Source organism: Aegilops tauschii, chromosome 3 (assembly GCF_002575655.3).
Source record: "Aegilops tauschii subsp. strangulata cultivar AL8/78 chromosome 3, Aet v6.0, whole genome shotgun sequence".
Lineage (NCBI taxonomy): Eukaryota > Viridiplantae > Streptophyta > Magnoliopsida > Poales > Poaceae > Aegilops > Aegilops tauschii.
In genome coordinates, this window is record NC_053037.3 from 297,333,032 (window position 1) to 297,341,179 (window position 8,148).

General features: G+C 46.6%; 1 long non-coding RNA gene across 1 annotated transcript; it reads left to right on the forward strand.

Annotated features, from left to right (window-relative positions):
* Positions 1-244: 244 nt before the first annotated feature.
* LOC141020984 (uncharacterized) lies at positions 245-7,914 on the forward strand. Its single transcript, XR_012180979.1, has 3 exons — positions 245-488; positions 1,577-3,662; positions 7,647-7,914. It is a non-coding gene; the product is annotated as an uncharacterized lncRNA (long non-coding RNA).
* The last annotated feature ends 234 nt before the right edge of the window (positions 7,915-8,148 follow it).

Below are 8,148 nucleotides of genomic sequence, written 5' to 3' on the forward strand. Positions count from 1 at the left end.
GAAGGGGGGCGCACCCTTCCTTCTTTCTCCTTCCCCCTTCCCTTCTCCTACTCCCACAAGGAAAGGAGGAGTCCTACTCCCGGTAGGAGTAGGACTCCCCCCTATGGCGCGCCTCTCCCCTTGGCCGGCTGCCTCCCCCTTGCTCCTTTATATACGGGGGCAGGGGGCACCCCAGAGACACAACAATTGATCTATTGATCTCTTAGCCGTGTGCGGTGCCCCCCTCCACCAAATTACACCTCGATAATACCGTTGCGGAGCTTAGGCGAAGCCCTGCGTCGGTGGAACATCATCATCGTCACCATGCCGTCGTGCTGACGAAACTCTCCCTCAACACTCGGCTGGATCGGAGTTCGAGGGACGTCATCGAGCTGAACGTGTGTAGAACTCGGAGGTGCCGTGCGTTTGGTACTTGATCGGTCGGATCGTGAAGACGTACGACTACATCAACCGCGTTGTGACAACGCTTCCGCTGTCGGTCTACGAGGGTACGTGGACAACACTCTCCCCTCTCGTTGCTATGCATCACCATGATCTTGCGTGTGCGTAGGATTTTTTTTGAAATTACTACGTTACCCAACAGTTAAATCTATTCGAATAGCCGTGTCCATGGGTAAGGACTACAGTCTGAGATGGGTCAAGTGTCGGTCTTAGTGTCGGTCTTCGGAGGAGAAAACTGTTAAACCAGAACTTGGATCATGACTTGTGACTTGTGATGATTATGATTATTATTATTATGGACTAACCCATTATATTATTTGAATTATCGAGTATCCCTGGGACGGTTCTACCTCCTGGATATTCACTATGATCCTTTTATTTATAAGCCCTTTATGTGGTGTCGCTCAGACGCCCGACTGCGGCATGCTTGTTATTCCCCTTATTTATAAGCCCTTTATGTGGTGTCGCTAAGACGCCCGACTGTGGCATGCTTGTTATTCCTTTTATTTATAAGCCCTTTATGTGGTGTCGCCGAGACGCCCGACTGCGGCATGCTTGTTATTCCCCTTATTTATAAGCCCTTTATGTGGTGTCGCTCAGACGCCCGACTGTGGCATGCTTGTTATTTGTTTACTTTATAAGCCCTTTATGTGGTGTCGCTCAGACGCCCGACTGTGGCATGCTTGTTATTTTATTTACTTTATAAGCCCTTTATGTGGTGTCGCTCAGACGCCCGACTGTGGCATGCTTGTTATTTGTTTACCTTATAAGCCCTTTATGTGGTGTCGCACAGACGCCCGACTGTGGCATGCTTGTTACTTATTTTACTTTATAAGCCCTTTATGTGGTGTCGCTCAGACGCCCGACTGAGGCACGCTTTCTGTTGTCGTCCTTTCGAGGCGTCGCTTCAGACACCCGATCGGTGCATTTTTATTTCTATTCTCGGATTGCATATTCATGTTTTATATGAACAACCTGCTTGCGTGCAACATGGGTTTTGATTTCATGACTGACGTTGTGATCATAGAATATTTCAGAGCATGATTATCATTTGTTATATTATACCCGTGTTCATAATGTTTGCGAGTACATTCAAAGTACTCACTGGCTTGTCCCTGGCTATTGTCTTGGCCAGATTTCTTGCTTGGAGAGGAGCGTTGTGATGTCAGCCCCGGAACCCACGCAATGGTGACAACAGCCTCGCGAAGATAGGACTTAACCTGGTCAGCTGTTCCTGTGGGAAATGGAGTCCCATGACCACTGATGAACCACAAACCGCTTCCGCCATCAACCACTAGAAACCAGTTGTTGTACTCATAGGCCAGAATGGTCTTGTACTACATATTATGTATTTTGCTTGGAGTTTCTGTATCAAGTTGGTGCCTCATCAGCTAACAGTAATCCTGGGGCTGGTGAGCGCAAGGGCCATTTTCTGGGAAATTGATATCCCAAAAATCCGGTCCTGACATAGACGGCCACGACTGCTCTTCCCGAGGTGGTTGTAGACACAGTCCGGGCCTTGGCAGCTGTCAGCATTCCAGTGACCAGTATCGCGGTTGCTAAGGTCGGTGACGAAGGTTTTCAAAAGGTTCCGGACAAACGGGATGGGGAAAAGTTATCAAAGTGGGCTATTAAGAAAAAGAAGCTACCGTGTTATAGATGTGGCGAGCCAGGACATTTTGTGGCAGAGTGTACCACAAAATTATGTGATTATTGCTATAGATCATAGCATAAAACCGGTGAGTGTCCGCTGCTTACTGGCCTCAAGCCAGTGGTCAATATCTATGGAGTTTGTTGTCAGGAGCTTATGTTTTTTGAGTCACCTGATGTGGCACCTGTGACGCATGTGCAAGAGAGCTCCTTCCCCGCTGTTGCCAAGGTTACCAATGGGAGTTTGACAGAAGCACAGATTGTGCGACAGTTGCAGGACTTAGTACCAGGCAATCACCAGTGGGACCTTGTCAAGTTGGAGTCCCAGTCTTACAAGGTTGATTTTCCCACTAAGGAGGATCAGTTGCATGCTCTTAAGTATGGCATGTGCAGAGTACAGAGTGCAAATATTATATTGGCTTTTGATGAGTGGAAGGAGAAGGACCCCGAGGGTACACCTTTAGAGAAGGTCTGGGTTCGCTTCTATGGTGCGCCACGCAAATATATTAATTACTTCTTGGTTGCTTGGAGTTTGGGTTCTATCATCGGTAAGACGGAGCAGGTTGACATGCCTTTTACTCGGGCACATGGAGCAGCGAGGTTGCTTGTCAGTGTAGTCAGTTTGGAGTTTGTACCGGATGTGGTCAAGTGGACGCATGCCGGGGTCACATTCGTGCTTGAGCTGGAGATTGAGGATACATTGATACCCCACGAGGGAGATGAGATTCAGGACATGGATACGACTGAGGGTGATGGTGCACCTGGGAATCAAGACAAGGGGCCTGAGAGCACACCACGGGAGCCAGCTAAAGGGCCGGCGTCGCTGGGTACGGCAGATACATCCGCAAGGAGGCGCCTTCTTCCACGACATCGATGAACTCACTTCGGTTTGGCTCTTTTGGAGCGCGGTCTGCACCTAGTCGGTTATGGAGTAACCGAGTTAAGGCAGATGATCCAGAGGAACTCAAGTTACCGGCAGTGATGCCCCCTGCTGTTGGGTCGCATACGTCTCCAAGTTTTGATTCCGGGCCACAAGACCCGTTGGGCTGCGCTATACCGTTGGTGTGGGGGGGGGGGGCGGTGGGCAAGAGGCCCGCAGTCCCAGCCTACCTGTGGCGGTTCCTAGTCCTATGGGGGAGGGGCGCGGGCTGGAGGCCCGCGGCGTCCTCTCACCTTGGGGTAGTCCCAGGCGACACGACCAGGAGCGCGGGCAGGAGGCCCACAAATCTCCTTCTTCGGCATCGTCTCGACGTCGCGCTGACGGCTTGGGGGGAATGAGACTGTTGAGCAGGTGGCTCCGCGGTCTCCTTCTCCCACTACTTCGGCTGGGGGTACCCACTCGACCACGTCTTGCCCCTCTTCACCAGCAATTCGGGAAGGATGTCGGAGCGGGGAACACACGCCTCAGGAGAGGACTATGGAGGAGCTTGTCGCTTTCGGTGGCATCTCGGATCCGGTCACGGCAGGCAGGCGTGTCAGCAGTCGGATCCAGGGACAGCCAGACGCTGATGACCTGCAGTTAGCGCGCGCCAAGAGGGCGGCCATGCTTTGTGATGTCAAGGCAACTACAGGTATGTCTTTTGATAAGAGTCGTTCAATTATGCATTTCACCGAGCATGAAATTATTGATAAGGCAAACGACTTAGGAGTTACTTTGGGTTCAAATGAAAAAGAGATAGCGAAATCTGTTAATGATCTTTTAGATTTAGAAGCAGAGCGGGCTTCTGAAATAATTCGCAACCTCGCATCTGTTAAACCGATGAATGGCGATGACATGGGCAATCTAGGAATTGTAGGCCTTGAAAGCATTTGTAATAATCTCTTACCTAGCGAGGAGGCCGAAGATGAGCAGGGGTCAGAGAATACGGACTCTGTAGAGCCTCTAATGATGGAGGACACTGTCCAGTATTCTGCCGATCCTACGTTTCCAAAGGGTGACGAGGAGAAGCCCAAGCGAACCTGGAAACGGAAAATCTATCCTACTTCGGCGGTGCGTAGAAGTGCTAGGGTCAAGCATAAGAAAAAATTCCATGATGACTTATGAAAGAAATCTTTTGGAATAGCAGAGGTCTACCTGACTTGGCTAAACGTAGGTTCCTGGCTGAGACAACGATAGAGCAACATTTAGATTTTATTGTGCTTCTGGAAACACGACGAGATAACTTTACCTCACAGTTCCTTGGAACTCTTTCCGGTGGAATTGATTTTGATTGGCATGTCTTACCTCCTAGAGGAAGATCTGGTGGGGTCTTGTTAGGGGTTCGGCGTGAAACACTTGAGGTGCTTAATGTGGTTAGGGGAGATTTTACGGTCAAGTTTCGGGTGAGATCAAAATTGGATGGCTTCCGATGGCCTCTTGTGGCTGTATATGGAGCAGCACAACCCGAATTCAAACCAGATTTTTTAGCCGACTTAGTGCGGATTTGTGGCGATGAAACTTTGCCAATCCTAGTTGGTGGGGACTTTAATATAATTCGGAGGAGAGAGGAAAAAAAACAATGACAAATTTGATGGGCGCTGGTATATGATGTTTAGCATGATTATCGAGAGTCTTAATTTGAGAGAAATTGAGCTCACCGGTAGACAATTTACTTGGGCCAATTCGTTGCCCACTCCGGCTTATGAGAAGTTGGATAGGGTACTGGCTAGTGTGGAATGGGAACAAAAGTACCCTTTGGTGTCGGTTCATGCGATGCAGAGAGCGATCTCAGACCATACACCCCTTCTTGTAGACTCGGGGAGGCTACACACGTCGAGAATAAGACCGCTTTCTCTTTCGAACTAGGTTGGTTCAAGAAAGAAAACTTTTTGGAGATCATCGCACACGAATGGGCAAAACCTGTTAGTGGTAGAACTAGTATTGAGAGATGGTAAAATAAGATCAGACATCTGAGACAGTTTTTGTGAGGTTGGGCCAGAAATGAGAGTGGGATTTACAAACAAGAGAAAGAATGACTTACTCAATTAATTGAGACGCTAGACTTAAAAGCCGAAAGCAATCTCCTTACGATTAGTGAGCAAAACTCCAAGTCCGAAGCTGAGCAAGGCTTACGAGCTCTTCTAAGAGAAGAAGAGCTCAACTGGGCACTGCGTGCTAAAGTTCTTAAGGTTGTCCAAGGGGACGATAATACACAATTCTCCCATATGATTGCGAATGGTAAACATAGGAAGAAGAAAATCATACAGCTTGAACAGGACGAGGGGACAATTCTGGGGCATGAGAACTTGAAAGCGTATATCTCCAATTACTATAAACAACTTTTTGGGCATCCGAAAGCAAGCACGGTGGCCCTAGATGAATTTGTTTTTGGAGATATACCTCAACTCCAGGTAGAGGAGAATGATATTCTATCTGCACCATTTACTGAGAAGGAGGTTCTGAATGCCATCTCACAAATGAAACCAAATAAAGCACCGGGACTAGATGGGTTTCCAGTTGAATTCTATAAGAAATGTTGGCATATTATTAAGGATGATCTTATGCCTATGTTTCAGGACTTCTTTAGCGGTCATCTTGAGCTGTTTCATCTTAACTTTGGCCTGATTACGATGTTGCCCAAGAAAGAAGAAGCAGTTCGGATCGAACAATTTAGGCCAATATGTCTTCTTAATGTGAGTTTCAAAATTTTCACAAAGGTTGGTACCAATAGATTGACACAAATTGCTCATTCGGTGGTACAACCGAGTCAGACATCGTTCATGCCAGGGCGACACATACTTGAAGGGGTGGTCGTTTTGCATGAAACGCTTCATGAAATCCATTTGAAGAAGCTAGATGGGGTTATCTTCAAAGTGGATTTTGAGAAGGCATATGATAAAGTTAAATGGCCTTTCCTTCAGCAGGCAATGCGCATGAAAGGATTTAGTGAGGCTTGGCCGAACCAAGTGGGTTCTCAAGTCCACAATGGTAGTGTCGGAATCAAGGTTAACGATGATATAGATCATTACTTTCTGAAACATAAGGGTTTGAGACAAGGAGATTCCATGTCTCCTCTCTTATTCAATATAGTGGCCGATATGTTGGCCATTCTTATTGGCAGAGCCAAACAACATGGTCAAGTGGAGGGTTTAGTTCCTCATTTGGTCGATGGAGGAGTCTCCATCTTGCAGTATGCTGACGACACTGTCTTATTCATGGAACATGACATTGCTAAAGCGTGCAATATGAAACTTCTATTATGTCTCTTTGAACAATTATCTGGTTTAAAGATAAACTTTCGTAAGAGTGAGTTGTTCTGCTTTGGGAAGGCCAAAGACGAGCAAGACACCTGTAGACAACTGTTCGGGTGTGAATTAGGGTCGTTACCATTTAGTTATTTGGGCATACCAATTCACCACCGTAAGTTGTCTAATAAAGAATGGAAGTGTATCGAAGATCGAATTGAGAAAAAGTTGAGCTGCTGGAAGGGCAAGCTTATGTCTTATGGAGGTCGGCTAGTGCTGATTAATTCGGTACTGACCAGTATGTCGATGTTCCTACTATCTTTCTTCAAAATTCCGAAAGGGGTACGAAAGCGACTTGATTTCTTCAGATCTCGTTTCTTCTGGCAGTCAGATGAGGCCAAAAGGAAATACTGATTGGCATGATGGGACATTCTTTGCCGGCCAAAAGACCAGGGGGGTCTTGGTATTGAGAACTTAGAAATCAAGAATAAATGCCTTATGAGCAAGTGGCTCTACAGGTTGGAGACAGAGCCGGAGGGCATATGGGCACAACTTTTGCGCAATAAATATCTGCAGTCGAAAACGCTCGCCCAGGTTACCATGAGACCAACTAACTCGCCATTCTGGAAAGGGCTTATGAGAACGAAGGATTTGTTCTTTCGTAGGGTCAAATTCTTGGTTGGTAATGGGATGTCAACAAGATTTTGGGAGGATACGTGGTTAGGAGAGACACCCCTGGCCGTACAATATCCCGCCCTTTATAACATTGTACAACGCAAGGAGGATTACGTAGGCACATTGTTCCAAATGATCCCTTGAATATTCAGTTCAGGCGTGCGTTAGTTGGTGAGCGATGGACTGCCTGGTTGCACTTGGTTCGCAGATTGATAGATGTTCAACTTTCCGACCAGCCGGATTCGACGCAATGGACATTAGCTAAGAATGGGGTTTTCACGGTGAAATCTTTTTATATGGGTTTGATTAATTCTGGCCCAATCTCAAGATCGTTGCATATTTGAAAGATTAAGGTTCCCTTGCATATTAAAATTTTAATGTGGTTTGTCCACAAGCAAGTACTACTCACCAAGGACAACTTAATCAAGAGGCGATGGGTAGGTAGTTCACGTTGTTGTTTTTGTGATCATGATGAAACAATACAACACTTATTCCTTGAATGCCCTCTCGCTAAATTGCTTTGGAGAACTATTCATATAGCCTTCAACATTAATCCTCCAGTTGACATTGAATCGTTGTTTGGAACGTGGTTAGCTGGGGTTGAACATAATACTGCAGTTCGTATTCGGATTGGAATATGTGCGCTTTTGTGGGCTATATGGAACTGTAGGAATGATTTGATTTTTAACAGACAACACACTTTAACTTTCTTGCAGGTTCTCTTCAGAGCTACCGCATGGATCCGTACGTGGTCCTTACTCACTCCTATGGACTCCAAGGAGCCTTTGGTTACTGGGTGCAACCAGTGGAAGATGGTAGCATGGGCTATATTCAACCGGTTCGGATGGCGGTCGCATAACAAGATAGGAGTCTAGGGAGATTATCCTTTATTTTGCTTTACCGGTTGTGATTCTGAGTATGTACTTTTATTTTCTTTGTTTTGCTCCGCTTGCGAGCTGTAATACCTTTATGACTTTGTGCTACTTCGAGACTTTTTTAATAAGATGGATGCATGCATCATTATGATGCAGAGGCCGGGGGCACGCCTCCATTTCCAAGAAAAAAATTGTCTTTTTGTAGTGCTACATGGCAACTGCCTAGTGTTAGTAGGTGGAAACTCCTAAAGTTTTCAAATCATGATAACTGTAGTAGACCAGACCATACATGGCAACAACTGCAGTTGTCCAAAAATGGCATCTGGCACTTGACCTGAGATGG